This window comes from Nilaparvata lugens, chromosome 1 (genome assembly GCF_014356525.2).
Source record: "Nilaparvata lugens isolate BPH chromosome 1, ASM1435652v1, whole genome shotgun sequence".
Taxonomy (NCBI): domain Eukaryota; kingdom Metazoa; phylum Arthropoda; class Insecta; order Hemiptera; family Delphacidae; genus Nilaparvata; species Nilaparvata lugens.
The window spans coordinates 53,318,907-53,335,421 of NC_052504.1; the positions used below are offsets into that span (position 1 = coordinate 53,318,907).

Sequence of the window (16,515 nt, forward strand, 5' to 3'; positions counted from 1 at the left end):
ATTGTTAGCAATTTTGTAAGAAATCACCTTCCCCTGACCTTCCCCTTCTTCTCACATTCATATCTTTAATCTCCACCGAACTATCTTGACGATTTTAGAATTCGTTACATATGAATGAAACGAGTATGATAATTGAAAATACTTGTTTGAGGGAATCTTTTTCTCTTTCACACTCACCCACTCACTCCTCTCTCACTGATTCTCTCTCTTTAGTTCCAACTTGATTATTGCGAACGAGATCGACAAGCTGGATCTCATTCAATGAGATTGTGTGAGAACTGGGTTTTCATTCGATATGAGAAAACTTCTCTCTTGAATCGAGTCACTCAAGTTTTTCAAGTAGGCCTACAGTAGTACGACAGCGTCTCTGTCACTGCATTGATCGCCAAGCTCCGATACTCGCGAGCTCGCGAGCTCACCATATAAGATAAAACAGGTTTTATGTCGACGCCTGTCTTTATTCATAGACACAAAAACAAACTACTCGAACCAAAAGAAAAACAAATTTAGAAGAGACAGGTTTGTGTTCCAATTCACCTCGCTTTCAAGAGCTCTGTAGTAGCTGAGCTGCTAATGCTAAGCAATAGAGTAATATTCAATTTTGCAAGAGAGCAAGAAATATTTCACTCAATCTCCATGGATTTATGATTTATTTGTGAATATGCATAGGTTTAATATTATTCTGTATTGCTAGACCTAATTTTGCAACTTATATTACAGGTGAAATATTCAATATTCTTTTTGAAAGTTAGTTTGGGAAATAATATGACATGTACCGATCACAGTTGCAGTCTATATACCGCTGATAACCTTTCAAAGAATAATTATTATTATCAATTTTTTGCTCATCTATAGAGAAGCCATAAGGATGCAGTGTGGAGGGACTTACTCAAACCCTTGAATATTAAAGATTCTTTTCAACGCATAATAAAGCTTATTAAAGTATAGGAAATACTGTGCGATGAGGTAAACTGATACGCAAGCTATTAATCACAAATCACAAGAAATAATACCAAACTATCCACGGAAAACTTGATCAGAGCGTGGTGAACATGATTTAATATCATGACTTTTTTGTAATTTAGTTTGATGCATGGAAATTTTTTGTTGGACTACTCGACAAAATATAATGAATTTTCCAACTTTTTGAAATAATCACTTTTACTCACTAATATTCTTAGTACAGTTGGGATGTTCCAATAAAACAACCCAAGACTGAATCAATAGTCATTTTGAAACAAAGAGAGGAAGACTTATCTAGGAGGTGTAATAAGTTGAAGCTGACAGGATAAGTTATGTAACGCCTGAGTTTCCTCAGTGCTGGGCAATCTTTTTTTCAAGTAAGCTTTTTAGCCAAGGCAAATAGAGGTAGAGATAAACGTGCAGCTGCATTACAAGGTTGGCGATACGATAGTGAAGTGGCGTGATCAATGCTTACTCAGTCAATACTGTAGGTAAGTTCTTTGTGGAACAGAAGTGCTTGCTCACACACACACATACACATACAGGCAACATCGTTTACATTAATTTTTATTGTGTGGCAAAGATAGCGGGCTGTTATCACAGGCGTGAGTCATAGTAGGCTGCTCTGCTCTGACTGGCAGCCTCAGCCAGCTTGGCGTCTTTCGATGCAAAACGTCACGTATCAGGCCAACTGTGAAACGTCACGTAAAGCTGATTTGCTGCTAGCGGTCATTAGTGGTTGGCTACCTATACTAGCGAATTGCATCACAAATTGAAAGGAGGTCCAGTTGTTCAGTTAATACTAAGAGATTTCATATAATTCTTAAAATTAATCGTCACCACACTTTCTTTATTCTGCTTTTGTTTTCGTTTCAATTTCAAATTTCTAATTACAATTTTACTAATATTGTATTCTAAGCTCAAAGCATCCTCGCATCCTCGCATCCTCGCATCCTCGCATCCTCGCATCCTCGCATCCTCGCTCAGATTCTCTCGAAAACGGCTCCAACGATTTTGATAAAATTCATACCTGAAATAGTTATTGATAAGCCCTATCAACTGCCACAAGTCCCATATCTGTAAAGTCCCATATCTGTAAAAATTTCAGGAGCTCCGCCCATCTATGCAAAGTTTGATTTTAGATTCCCAATTATAAGGCTTCAGATACAATTTAAACAAAAAAATTCGAGTGGAAAAGATTGAGTATGAAAATCTCTACAATTAATGTTCAGTAACATTTTCACCTAAAATTTAAAATAAGCACGAAATTCGAGAAAAATGTGATTATCCAATTGCAAACTGTTGGCAACTGTTGATTCTATTAAATGATTCACTATGAAGAGATAGCAGACTTCATATGTCTCCAGCGTTATTGGCCTGTCACCAGCTGGCTCAGATCTTGGAATAGTAGACTTGAGATGCGCGTGAACACTAGCGTCAGGTGATCATAACGGCAAGGAAAGTTGTGTGAGTGCACCACATCAGATTTTTGCATATTAAATTGTATAGGTGTCCCTTTTTTGTGTCCCTTATTTGATATCCTTTTCACCATACTTCCGAATTACAGAATATAACAGTAATTGGGGTCTATTAAAATATATCATTATTCAACTGAACGATGACAATGCGAAGTTATTCTCAATGGTGTTCTTCACATAGCCCTGTAGGCTTAGTAGGTGTAGGCTTTGAAGTCTACTAGCTGAAACCCGTAGCATGTTTCTTATCGAAAGTAATACTTCTCAGTGTGACTAAATTTCAATAAATATTCCATCTAGATATAATTCACAGAAGATTTTCAAGTAGTTCCATGTTCAATATTGTTAGTAAAGCTTCAAATGTGTATGAAATTTCTAGAAAGTAAAATTATTTCGTCTTCCGTTGTTTCATTTGAATACTTTTATTTTCCCACAAATAAAAAATGAGAAAACCTGATGAAAATGTTTTATTCCGAAATACTGCTCGACATTAGCATTGACCCTGAGCCAAGAGTGTAAACAATAGTCGAATAATAACCTGAGTTATGCAGCTCCCTGCTAATAAGTGTTATCACAATGAATGCTCCAATGCTAATAAACTATGCCGATTTTGTGTAACCTTGACACTCAAAAACAGTGAGGGGTGAACTTAGCTATAAGTTGAGGAATTACGAATTACTGTCATCAGCTCATGCCTTATTCAACTAGCTATGAGTTGCAAATGTTCATGTTTGTACTTGAAAAGAGAGTGGTGGATACCACGACTTGTAGAGTATTTTTTCTATTTATTTCAGCACAGTATTTAAATAATTTACAAAGAACAGAGCATTAGCATATCGATTAAAAACGTTTAGCAAACAATAGAATCACCGAAACAAGGTCAACATTCAGTTCTGTTAAAAAAAGAAGATTATAAAAGTAAAACATGACAATCTTTTGTTTTCTCTGTCAGTATTTGTTTAGTAATAACGTTTCTGTCAATCGCCAGATCTAAATTATTGCTGTATGAAGTATTTTCATCATGCTTAATAATTTCAATATCATCATGATGGTTCCAATCTACGTTATGTAGTAGGTCTTGGGGTATTTGACTATACATCTAATCTTTTAAATTTGAGAATCTATAGATCCCTAAAATGAAAATATATAAGTAGGCTTGCGAGGAGATTGGAGAAAGAACATATGGCAGAAAAGGAGAAGAGTGAGTTCAAGTTCATAAATGAAGGTCAGTCTAATAGAAAATGATCTAATTAAGACTTACTCTTTTAACGATTTTATACACGAAATGAAATAAATCTTTATCAGGTAGAGTTAGGACACATCACTCTAAACTATCCAGACGCTGGATCAAACTCTTACAATGAATTATTCCGTGTTATTTCAAGAATTTTCTATCGTTCTTCAGGATAGAAGTACAGTAGAACATCATTAGCCCGGACACCACTTTCTCGGAAGTCCGAACACTGGATAGATTTTTGGAGAAATTTCCTATATAGTTCAGCTTTGTATGTGCATTGTAAAGTGTGAATATTATCTTTATGTTAAACTACTTTGTGTTCTGAATAAAGAGAACTTGGATTTTTTGTAAGGATGCCTACGTTCATTTCTTCTATGTTCTCCCCATTTTCCGGTTTACCCGGATTTTCGTTAGCTCGGACCGGCTCTATTTGGCCCACGTTCAGTTTCTTTTTAAATAATATAAATTTGCATAGTCAATTCAATTTTCATTTTCCTCATCTAATCTTTCACAATCATAAAAACTCATCTTAAATAATATTAATTATATCAATCGTATCTATAATGCATCTAAAACTCGTTGAAAGATCAGGAAAGAGTTCCTGTACTTTCACTATATTCAACTCCTAATCGTAGTTACATTGGCTTGCGAAATAACCAATCGAAGTCACATGAATATTTTACTCACAACCAATTTTTTCATTCTGATTCCCAAACAGGTCTCGACAGGCATAATTTAGCCTGATGAGTCACTCATCATTGCTAAAATACTATAGGCTACGATGTTGATCAAGTTTCATTCTGATTCATTCAAATTATTATTCACCATGAAGTAGGCTATGTACGTCAACCGAAACATATTTCGGTTTCATGATTCACTTTTCTATTTTAATCTAGTCAAGCATCATGTTATGTTATGCATTATGTTAATTTCAGTTAATTTATTTGATAAATTCATTCATACTCGTAAGTGTTATTTTTCTAATATCACTATATCTTTCTAAAATATATTAGAACAATTATTAGTTCAAGTTTCAAGTAATACAATTCTTTTCATTTAGATTATATTGAACCATAGAGAAATAAAATAATAATACTCGTATTGTCTTTAATTGAACTATGTTTCTATAATCATTGTTTTGTTGAATAATATTTACGTTCTCATGATTCATTGCAATAATTATTATTATAACTGAATTTGTTGAAAAAAGAAGAACAACACAACTTTTCATACAACACTGATGTATACATTTCTTGATGAGAAAAATGAGAAATTTCATTAGTAATGAAATCCTACGTTCACACAACAATATAATGTACTGTAGGAGGTTTTTGTAATAGCCTACTTATGACTTACCGTGTATGCATTTAGAATTGTGATGTGAAGTTGCTAATGAAGAGAAAAACCATTGTTAGGAACATGATACTGAACTTTACTGTGCTTTTAGTTCTTGAACGAAACGTGCTGAAACGAAATAAAAGGAATAACATTGTTGAATACCGACTAATTAGAAAAACATCTGAAAAATAAAGAGTACAATTGAAAAAAAAATGCATAGAAAAATTTAGCAGAAGAGTGGTTTTGCTCTATGTTTCATTTGGCAAAATTGTAGACTGAAGAGGTGGGGTAGGACATAATAGGAGTTTCAGAGGTTGTTTATCGAGAAAGACACTTTTAGAGACGACAAATAAGTCTTCCCTGTTATTTTGAACGAGGGTTATTGATTACCTTTCTGCGTGACAGTGGTGGTTCCTTTTTGACTAGAGACTGGGGTCCATGAAAGGAAAGGTTTTCCCCATGTTTTTGTGACGCTGTAAATTTTTTATGTTTCTGAAATTTCTGGCTCCTTGCACAATAAAAAAACCAAGCATACTGTCTTCTCTTCTCTGTTTGTCTTTCTTGTATCTTTTTTCTGTCCACTAGTCGATTGGCCATGTTGTTGTCTAGTAGATGGAGTGAGTGAGAGGGTCACTACTCTCTATCATCTCAGGAGAAGCTATCAAAAAAAAAAAAAAAAAAAACAGAATTGTGAAATAGGATAGTTTTTTGGAGGGCAGCTTTCTTTTCTGGTCTTTGTCAATTTCATTGTAAAAAGTTTCATAACTTGCACTGGGACTGTGATGGGGGGGGGGTTCATATCTCCTCTGAAGTCAGCATTTTGAATTGTATTAACTGTCATTGAAGTTTTTGGCTAAAATGAAATAACATCCTAATCAAAAATCATCTATCTATTACCTATTTACTAAAAATATTTCCATTCTGCCTGATCAAAATGGAGCAATATTTTTGCAACCCCAGCGCTACAAAACTTGAAGATTGAAAACCAAGATGTGATTTCAGCGAGCCTGGAAGTCCCGATTGACTTTTCGGCAGGATCAGATTAGGCAAGCAAAGTGATTAAGTTCAAAGAAAATAATAATGGTCTCTTTGAACGGCGAATAACTCTTTTAGAAAACATTTTCAATCCTATTATAACAACAGTAATTGAGTTGCCTGTCTTGAAACTACTTGTAGAGATGTCCTTTCACTGCAGCCAATATGCAACTACTGAAATTTTTTCTATATGACATTTATGTAAGTTCATCCTGTTAGTCTACAGGAAATGACATGTATTCTATTTCATTCATCGTCAGAAAATCATCTTCAGTAAACCGCCTTTAAAACCGGCTCTGATTGTTACGATTTTCTTTATCATTTCTGATTCTCTTGGATGTATGCAGGACAACGAAAGAGGGAAAGAATTGCAATTATGAATGCTTCCAACACTACTTAAAAAAATAACTATAACAACAATATTTTTCAACTGTATCCATTTTTGAAAGTCAAGAGAAGATGAAAATTTGAAGCTTATTGTAAAAATGCACAATCAAATCTATTATGTCAGAAACATTGCTGCCAATTGTTACCCAATTATTTCATTTGTAATGTTTGTGTAGGTTTTCGGCTTATCATAATTCTGATGAAAACATTCAGTCTATTATTTCAGTTCTGTGTAGACACTCATTTAACCAACAATTGTATACGGCAATTTGAAGTGAAGCGTACAGAGGCTTCAGAAACTGCATTCGAGCGATAGTAGAATCAACGAAGGTCATCTTTAAAACAGAGTTCTGTCTATCAACCATGTCTGAATACCATACTCTTATCTGAACAGACATACTGATATTCTGTAGCGATTACAGAAAATCAGTGAGCATGTAGAAATACTGCGACTCATGTTTTGAAACTGAGCTGTTTTTGTGGCCTGGTCTTCTATTTTTTTCTGCTTTTGAAGTTACCGTATTTTACTTGAATAATTTACTGATAAGTAATGTTTCATTATAACGACACATATTATTACATATCTACATACAAAGGAAGGATAATATATCACAACAAAAAACACAACAATCAAATTAGCATTACAGTATTATGTTATTTTCCTAATATTAGAATCTATTGAAATAACCCTAAATCTAATAACTAATTCAGTTTATGTTGTGAGGAGGAATAAATAATGGTGGTAAACTCATTATTTCATGGGTTACTGATAAGTTACTTCTCTTGGCCAGAACCAGTTTGATTCACATTTTTCAATGTATTGGTAAGTATTGTTGCAATCTCAGCTATCTGAACTTCTATTGATGAGAATATTCGTTAGAATACGTCTACGAAATGTGATTTCATTTTTAAACATTCATAAATGATTATCCTCAATATAATGGAAATAACAGAATGTCTATTTTTTTCAATAGAGAAAATGAATGAGTTTGCGGTTTACATGGCGATATTAATACAGGATTTTCCACGTTAATCTAACCGCAAAAATTGAGGAAATCTTGCGTTTGTTAGGTCACCTCCCTCGTACGATGATTCAAAGTGTTCAAATTTCCCGTTGACGTGTGATTAGTTTATTAGAATATGGTTTTGCGGGAGCTTTGTCATCCGTTGTAAGTTGGCATGACTCCCATAACTTGGCAGTTAACTGAGCATTCATTCTCCAACTTTAAGCCCATGTTTTATGCTTTAGTTGCACATACGCAGGAACTTGGAGCTCACTTCCAGATAATCCCTCATTGCTGGCCATTCTCCAGGTCAGATATTTCCATGCCACTTTTAGTAACAGCCCCATGCTATACATCTCACAAAGTAGCATTGAACCTCTTCCAGGCTCCAGTCACCAGTCACTGACCGAAATAGCTTTTAATAAATTAGTTCCAGCCTCCAAATTGCTTTTTTTTCATATGAGAGCCACGATTAACCGAAAAACTAGAGAGACTGCTCCAACAACTTCTGTTTCTAAATCCATGAATGAACAATGGTACAATGGTTCATTCTCAACGTTTTGTGTATTATAAAACCAGTTCAAAGGTATTATTTTATCTTGATTCTAAGATTGATTCATCCAAATATATTTTGTTATTTTCACTTGTGGATTATTCTGAAAAATGAATAAAGATTGAACTGTGACAACATGGTGGGAGGGGGTTCTGGGTGAGAACCTTTCCTTGGGAAATTATGAAAGCATTTGGAAAGTGTAGAATAGAATAGAGAAAAGCGTTTATTGAGACGTAACAAGCTACTTTAAGCAATTCTTGAAGAGTTTGCTTGACAAGGTATCATAAAAAAATCTAATTCAAATATAAATATGTACATAAGTGAACATATTTAGCATCAAGAATTTAGCCTACTTGAAAAAAATCATGATATTAAACTTGATAATGATAGGCTCAGGTCTAAAAAAATAAAAAACACCGCAATAGTAGGAGTTTTATAAATTTTCAGACTTGTTTTGAACTCATACTAGTTCAATCTTGGAAATATAATTTCAAGTTGAAATGGCGTTTCTCTATTAGGCTGAAACAAGTGGACAGAATTCTGGAACTCTATCAAAGTGGACATATTGTCATATTGTGATAAAGGATTCTAATGGATTTATTCATAGAAACAACAGTCTGCATACTATTCTGTAACAGCTCTCTTGAGAAAAAATTTCTGGCGAAACTCGGCTTCTTCCGATTTATTATATATTCAGTCTTTCAAGTTTTGTTAAATATGTTCATTGATGCTGCCGTTTCAACAAAGCTGACTGAATACATGACATCTTTTAGAAATGGAATTACATTATAGAAAGAAGAGAATGGAAAATTATATTCCAAGTGAGAGTTCAGTGGTATTATTTGAAAACATATAAGTTTATTATCTTTATTAGCAGCAAACGAAGGTAAAAAAGTTGTAATGAGAGTGATAAAACTATATTCCAAGTGAGAGTTCAGTGGTATTATTTGAAAACATATAAGTTTATTATCTTTATTAGCAGCAAACGAAGGTAAAAAAGTTGTAATGAGAGTGATATTATTTGAATAATATAATATTATTCATATCATACACAAACTTGATGCCAAATAAGTTTGACAAGTTTCTCAACTTCATCTTATGCATATGAGTTGTATGAAAATATCAGACGTCATAACTTGCGTTTGTTTTGTTTTTTTAGCATAATACATATTCTTTCATGAGCGCATATTGTTGAAAACGTGTTAATTTTCACGCCAATACACAAGCATGGATTTGTTCACTCTTAAGTGGTATTAACCTTCTACCCACCACCATCAACAAGGTCAAGTTTTCAATTATCATAGAAGCTACTTCTGTTGCAAGGCCGAATCGCTCGCTATGCCTACCATTCGTTAATATTGATTACCAAGCTCCCAATCACACTCTATTCAGGTGTATAGGTAGGCTATGAATTTTGATTATCTTGTAAACTAGTTCTTCAATATTGATGTTATTGAACTATAATGTTTACCTCTGTATTCATTCCTCAGAAATTGATTTATCAGACATAGAAGATCTGCCCATGTGACTGTTGGTTGAGGCTGTTATACACATTGAAAGATCGACAAGATTTAGATGTCAATATAGAGTGGGGAAATTCAATCAAGTTACTTGCCTTTTATCTTCTAATGGTGAAAGTCAATGAGTTTACCATGGAAATTTACAATCACGAACTGACAACCACGAAATTTGGATGTAGACAGTGAGTATGTGATTTGGACTAAGCTACTTCCCTTTTCTTCCAACTTTCCCTGTTTGATCCAGGTTCCAGAATGTTTGCTGAAAGTTTTTTCACCGGTATATCGTATACAGTGACCTCTAGTACAATAAATATTCCAAAAAACTCTGTTTATCTCCTCTGAGAATTTGCAAAATCTAACTTCCGATTTGATGAAAGGAGGAACTTTTTTGGCAGAGATTGATAGAGTTGGATGACAAGGCAGGAAATCTTTTAACAAACAGTTGAAAGAGCTGCTGCTGGTGAGTGGAAGTGGGAGATAGAAGAGGAAATAAATTCTTACTCGTTTTAGGGAATCAGTTTCTGACTCTGCTCATATTTTTTGACAAGAGAGGATGACAATCAATATTTCTTTCATTTCCGTTTATGCTGCTGCTGCACCCTTGGTTGTTGTGCCGATCAACACCCACAACCGGAACAGTGTAGCTTTGCTTGCTGCTGGAAACGACTACAGGCAACCAGTCATAACTTTCATAAAACTGCAGAAGCCCCTTGAGTCACAACAAAGCATGCCAAAAATAAATCGACCATATATTTCTGTCCCTTCTCATAACCCTGTGCTCCCGTTCACTTGGCTCCACATTGGGCATAATAAACTGTATATAGCCAGCAAGGAGTTGAAGCGGCGAGTGCTTTTATTTCCTTTCCATGGAAATGCGAAAACCGAAATGTCTGCACGGCGGAAAGGAGCTGTTCACCGAATACAGAGGCAATTTCATTTCAAGATCAACAAAATACTGATGTAAAAGTCAACAGAATCCAGAGAAAGTTATGGTTATGTTCGTGCAGTGAGTTATTTGCAACGGAACCGGCTTAACAAATAATAGCCTGATGAATAATATGGAATTCATTGCAATAATAATGATTGAGAGCTCGACGATCTCCTTGATTTTCAATAGAGATGACTATGATTTATCAGAAAGATTGTATACTTTTCAGAAGTATAGGACTTTAGGACGAAAAAGGGTATTTTAGTAGTTCATCACAAATCATGAGAATCATGCATGTATTCATGATAACGAACTCAAAAGTCAAAATAGTTTATATTATCAACTCTTCACGTAAAAATGCTGTTGCCAACTTGAATATTCATTTTTTATGAGCGAATGTTGGGCTAGAAACAAATTATACCGCTGTATTAGGCTGGCACCAGCTACACATACATCAGTTTTGGGGAGTACGATTTTTTGCCGTCCTTATGAATTCTAGAGGATTGAACAGATGATGTCAAACCGATGATGTTTGTCAAGTTCCGTTTAATCTAGTAGGATTCATCAAGCAGGACGGCAAAAAATAGAACGTCCAAAAATCGATGTATGTAACTGGCTGAACTCTTACAATTATTATAATAATTATTAACCTTAAAACTTGAAAATTGAGATAAAAGATTGCTCATGAATTAGGCTGTTTACTGATTTCTTGTCTTGGCTGTGAACCAGAAGAGTAATCTCGTCAGAAAGCTGTTTTTGAATTCAAATTGAGACTAGCATCATCATGAAATTTTTCATATTGTTATCGAGTGTGCTTTTCTAAAACAGAGTTCTGTTTCCCATGAATAAGTAAAAAAAAATTGCCACGAGTGTTGAATTTGGAAAAAGTTAATACACTGTGTAATATATTCGACCTTGATTCATGATTCTCATAATCAAATTATGAAATGTATCTCTATATGGGTATGCACTTTATTCTTACAATGGTGTATGAAAATCTGAGAAATATTTATACAGTAGTATGGATTTTGGAGTAGTTTCACGACTTAATCGTCCCTCATTTCTTTATAACATTATCGAGTGAATATCATTAAATAAACTTAGAGCAATCTGGAATTGAATAACTGACAACTAGTCTATTCGATAAATGAAATGATTTCAAAGTAATTTTTAATACTGTGAAAAAATTTTAAAAAATCTCAACCTCTTCTCATGTTTGTCATGAGGAGATTCATGATTGTCATGGATCAGTTCATGAGATGTCTATATTAAATTATTGGTCTTCCAGCAGAAAACAAAAATGTTGATAATTTATTATTTTTCGTTAGTCTAAAAAGACTATAGAATTGGACCAATAGCAATCTGTGTTCTATTGTATTTCTAAATTTGCTTTTAGCAGGCTCCTCCGCTCCTCATCCTACGTTTTACAATAATTAAAAGTAGTATTCTCAATCACTTATCTTGTTCCACAGTCTCAGTTAATCGTCTCAATGAATGCTCGAATATAGAACAGTAGTGCTAGATAACATTTAACCTTGAGCAAACAAATATGACCGATGCAGTCGTTATTTTACTCCTAATGGACATTGAATTGTCATTAACGTATTACATAATACACTGTACGTGACACTGTACTACCTTCATCAACTATCAGGAATAATAACTCAGTATTATCAGAACTGCCAACGATAACGTTCATTTTAATTCACTAAATAGAAAAAAAATAAGAGGAACACCAAAATGGGTTATGGTATAATTCCATCATTTATTAGTTAGAATGATATTATATTGGAGGTGATTATTTAATCGATATTTGAAATTTAACTTTCATCAGCATACATTGAAACAAACTCAGAATTAATGCTCAAAATAGAAATTCTGAAGCCTCTACACGCTTTATGTATGAGTACTGTATTTTATTTTGACAACAGCAAAAACCATGCCAAAACAATTTAATTGGAAGAGTTTTTCTGGCTCCGAAAACTTTAATTCTGACGGTAATGAAATGTGCCAGTGTTAACGTTGATTAACACTTGTATGGAGCATTCATCGCAGGAACTACATTTGCATGCCTAATGCTGGCCATGTTTTGTGAAAATGGAGTTGCTGAAAAAAGGACATGTTCCTTGTTGCTGAGCTTGCAAAAACTGCCAAAAAAGCTCTCTCACTCTCGCACAAGCTTTTTGTCGCACTCCTCTCTGTTCAACCGTGATCAATGAAGGTTTGCAATGAAGAAACGAAATATGTTTCGTTACACATTTGAAACCTGAATACATGCAAAGTCCTCATTTTCGTAGACGTACTTAATAATGTGAAATTAAGCACATTGATCGGAGTCCTCTACAAGAGTTTGATACAGAATTTAAATTACAATCAAACATTCCAAGAGTTTGCAAGTTGACGGATTTTTCTAAGTAATGAAATAAATTGATTTTTTACGTCTGTAATGCTTGATAGTTTGATTCAATAAACATTTTTTGTGGATGACTCACATATACACAGAGTGGGTGAAAAAGTCCGAGAACGACTTAATATCTCATACACAAAGGTAATTTGACGGTGGGTGTGATTGAAAATCCTACTCAAATTGAAAATACTACTTGACTATGACTTTAAATCTGGTCCGCCATCTTGGTTCCGCCATTTTGAATTCAACTTTATTTTTTTAAATAGGAAGTTGGTCATACGATACATGATTTCGATACGGAATTTCAATAAAAAATGAATGGCGAAAACCGCATATCTATATCTCAATCTGTTTCGAAGATATTATTCACACTATTTATCAATACTATTCAAAGCAGAAATAGTCCAGGCAATGAATGCTCAAAAAAGGGTATAGAGGGAAAAGTTTGTTCACCACAGAACAAATATTGTAGAGAATTTATCATGCTTTATTTTTGAATAGTTAGTCATGTCGGTTGAACGCATTTTCCTCAAGATATGAGCGTGTAAGCAAAACATTGAAAATGCAACTTTTAAACTACCCTCATCCCTTTAGCACAAGGGGAAGGGATGGGGACTTTTGATATGTTCACCCCCTAACTGGTCCCAACAAAGCGGCGAAGTCAAAAAATGTGTTCAAAACATTTTCTCCAAATTCCTTTGTCAAGTGGTCTATTTTTGCATAACTGAAGATCTCACACTCAACACTGAAGCTGCTGCAACAGTCGTGGGGATGTGCGTAAACTTGTGAAATTAAACATAAAATTGAAGAGAATTTGATGCTCTATAAGCTCATGACCATCATGGGTTTTCCCATCGATATTAAAAAAGTTATAAGAGCAAAAATAGCAAAAAATCGAAGGAAATGTGTTTTTTTAAATGTCACATCTTTTAGAGCGAATATCTCGAAAAGTGGAAGATATATAGAAGTTAATGGATCAATATTGTAGGAAATTATGTAAGCTTCAATATCTTATAAAATAGTCATGTCTGTAAAATGCATAATTTTCGAGTTATATGCGAGAAACCAAAAAATGGTACCTTTAAACCACCCCCACCCCCTTAGCACATTGGGTAGTGGTGGGGACTTTTTTATGTTTACCTCCTCACTACCATTAACAGAACTGCGGGGTCAAAAATTGTCTTCCAAACTTTTCCCTCTATACCCTTTTTTTGAGCATTCATTGCCTGGACTATGATGCTTGTGTGAGTAATGAAATATAAGATGATGAAACACACTGAGCCCGGGCGGGATCCAATCCTCAATCCAGCATTCAATTTCGCTGTACTATAAATAATGTGGAGTCAAGATAAATTCCGAAGGTTGAGAAAGGTTACAATCTTATTTTAGAAATATCTATCTTGTGATTTATAAATCTATCTCTTTCATCCTGTTATTATCAATAAATTAAACTATTCAACTATGAAATTTCAAAGAAATTGGATAACACCAATCTTACTAATTTTGGTAATCTATGTGCTTTGTAGTTGAAAGCTGCTGCAAGCGATCCCTAGGAAAGAGTCCAGCAACAATAATTATTGAAAGCAATAGTTTTTATATAGTCCTGTATGATATAGTATTATAGGTCCAATTTTGGTCTTCAGCGTTTTCATCAGAGTCTCTGAGTTGAATAAGAGTGGATAATACACTAAACTAGGAAGCAAATAATCAACTTTATACATTTCTGATGACCAAGGGGGGCGCGACAGTCGAGACCGACGACATTCGAGGCCTACGACCGTAGAGGACTGTTTTACAATCCTCTACGGTCGTAGGCCTCGACTGTCGGGAGTGTACGAAAATTAGAGTGGCCTCAACAACTGTCGCCTAACGCAGGCGACATTTGAGGCCACTTTTTCAGGAGTCCTCTCCCGTCGTAGGTCTCGACTGTCGGGGCTGTACAAAAATTAGAGTGGCCTCAACTGTCGCCTAACGCAGGCGACATTTGAGGCCACTTTTTCAGGAGTCCTCTACCGTCGCTGGCCTCGAATGTCGCTGGTCTCGACTGTCGGGCCTGTACAAAAATTAGAGACTCGCTTGCAGCAGGCGACAGTTGAGGACACATCCTACTGCGATTCCAGACAAAATACATTTTATAATGATTATAACTTCTGATTTGTTGAAAACTAAATAATGGAAACTTCCTTCATAAAAAAAGCATATGAACTTTGAAGGTAGATAGTGCTTATCCTTGAAGGATTCTCAGAACGATCATCTTTGTGAAGAATTACAGCTTAATCAGTCAAGTATTTCAAGCGTGATGAGCTCACATACAAACAGACAGAAAGACAGATACCATCTCGTCTTATAGATGGATAGAAGATAGATAAATATTTAGATTTGTCAATGAAGGAGGCATAATGCAGTAGTAATGGATTCCCATTACTTGAAAATATGTTTAGGGACCATCATCCAAGTACTGGAATGTATATGACTTGACCACCTTTGTTGACGAAACTCAATTGGAGGATGGAAAGATGCTGGTATCTTTATTTTACATGCTGAACTTTCAAAGTTACACGAATTTAAAGTTATAAAGAATTTAAAAGTTACAAAATTAATAAGCTTCAGAGAATAGAAAAAGGTTATATACAGTAGTATGATGCTTAGAGTAATGAACAAATTTACCTTTTTATATAATCTAGGAAGTTGATTTGAAAAATCAATAACTTTACATGAACATTCTTCCTTAAAAATATTTTTTACTGTGTTTTTGAGGGGGCGCGACAGTCGAGACCGACGACATTCGTCGGGAGTGTACGAAAATTAGAGTGGCCTCAACTGTCGCCTAACGCAGGCGACATTTGAGGCCACTTTTTCAGGAGTCCTCTCCCGTCGTAGGTCTCGACTGTCGGGGCTGTACAAAAATTAGAGTGGCCTCAACTGTCGCCTAACGCAGGCGACATTTGAGGCCACTTTTTCAGGAGTCCTCTGCCGTCGCAGGTCTCGACTGTCGGGGCTGTACAAAAATTAGAGTGGCCTCAACTGTAGAGGACTGTTTTACAATCCTCTACGGTCGTAGGCCTCGACTGTCGGGAGTGTACGAAAATTAGAGTGGCCTCAACAACTGTCGCCTAACGCAGGCGACATTTGAGGCCACTTTTTCAGGAGTCCTCTACCGTCGCTGGCCTCGAATGTCGCCGGTCTCTACCGTCGCTGGTCTCGACTGTCGCAGGACTCTTCTGTCGTTTGCCTCGTTTGACATCGACCCTGACCAAGCACATTCAAGTAAATGAAAAAATCTGGCGTGGCGCACTCACACAACTTTCCTTGCCGTTATGAAAATTTATTACCTGACGCTAGTGTTCTGGCGCATCTCAAATCTACTATTCAAAGATATGAGGCAGCTGGTGATAGGACAATAACGCTAGAGACACACGAGGTCTGCTATCTCTTCGTAGTGAATGATTTAATAGACCAACAGTTGCCAACAGTTTGCAATTTAATAATCACATTTTCTCGAATTTCAAGCTTATTTTCAATTTTAGGTGAAAATGTTACTGGACATCAATTGCAGAGATTTTCATGCTCAATCTATTCCACTTGAAATTTTTTGTTTAAATTGTATATGAAGGCTGCTAATTGAGAATCTAAAATCAAACTTTGCATAGATGGGGCGTAGCTCCTGA

At 35.1% G+C, this 16,515-nt stretch overlaps 1 long non-coding RNA gene across 1 annotated transcript in view; it reads left to right on the forward strand.

Moving 5' to 3' along the window:
• The first annotated feature begins 886 nt into the window (after positions 1-886).
• Positions 887-16,515, forward strand: part of LOC120353310 — a 52,135-nt gene continuing 36,506 nt past the window's right edge. The window contains exon 1 of the long non-coding RNA XR_005572290.1: positions 887-1,454. This is a non-coding gene — a long non-coding RNA (uncharacterized LOC120353310). The remainder of the gene's footprint in view (positions 1,455-16,515) is intronic.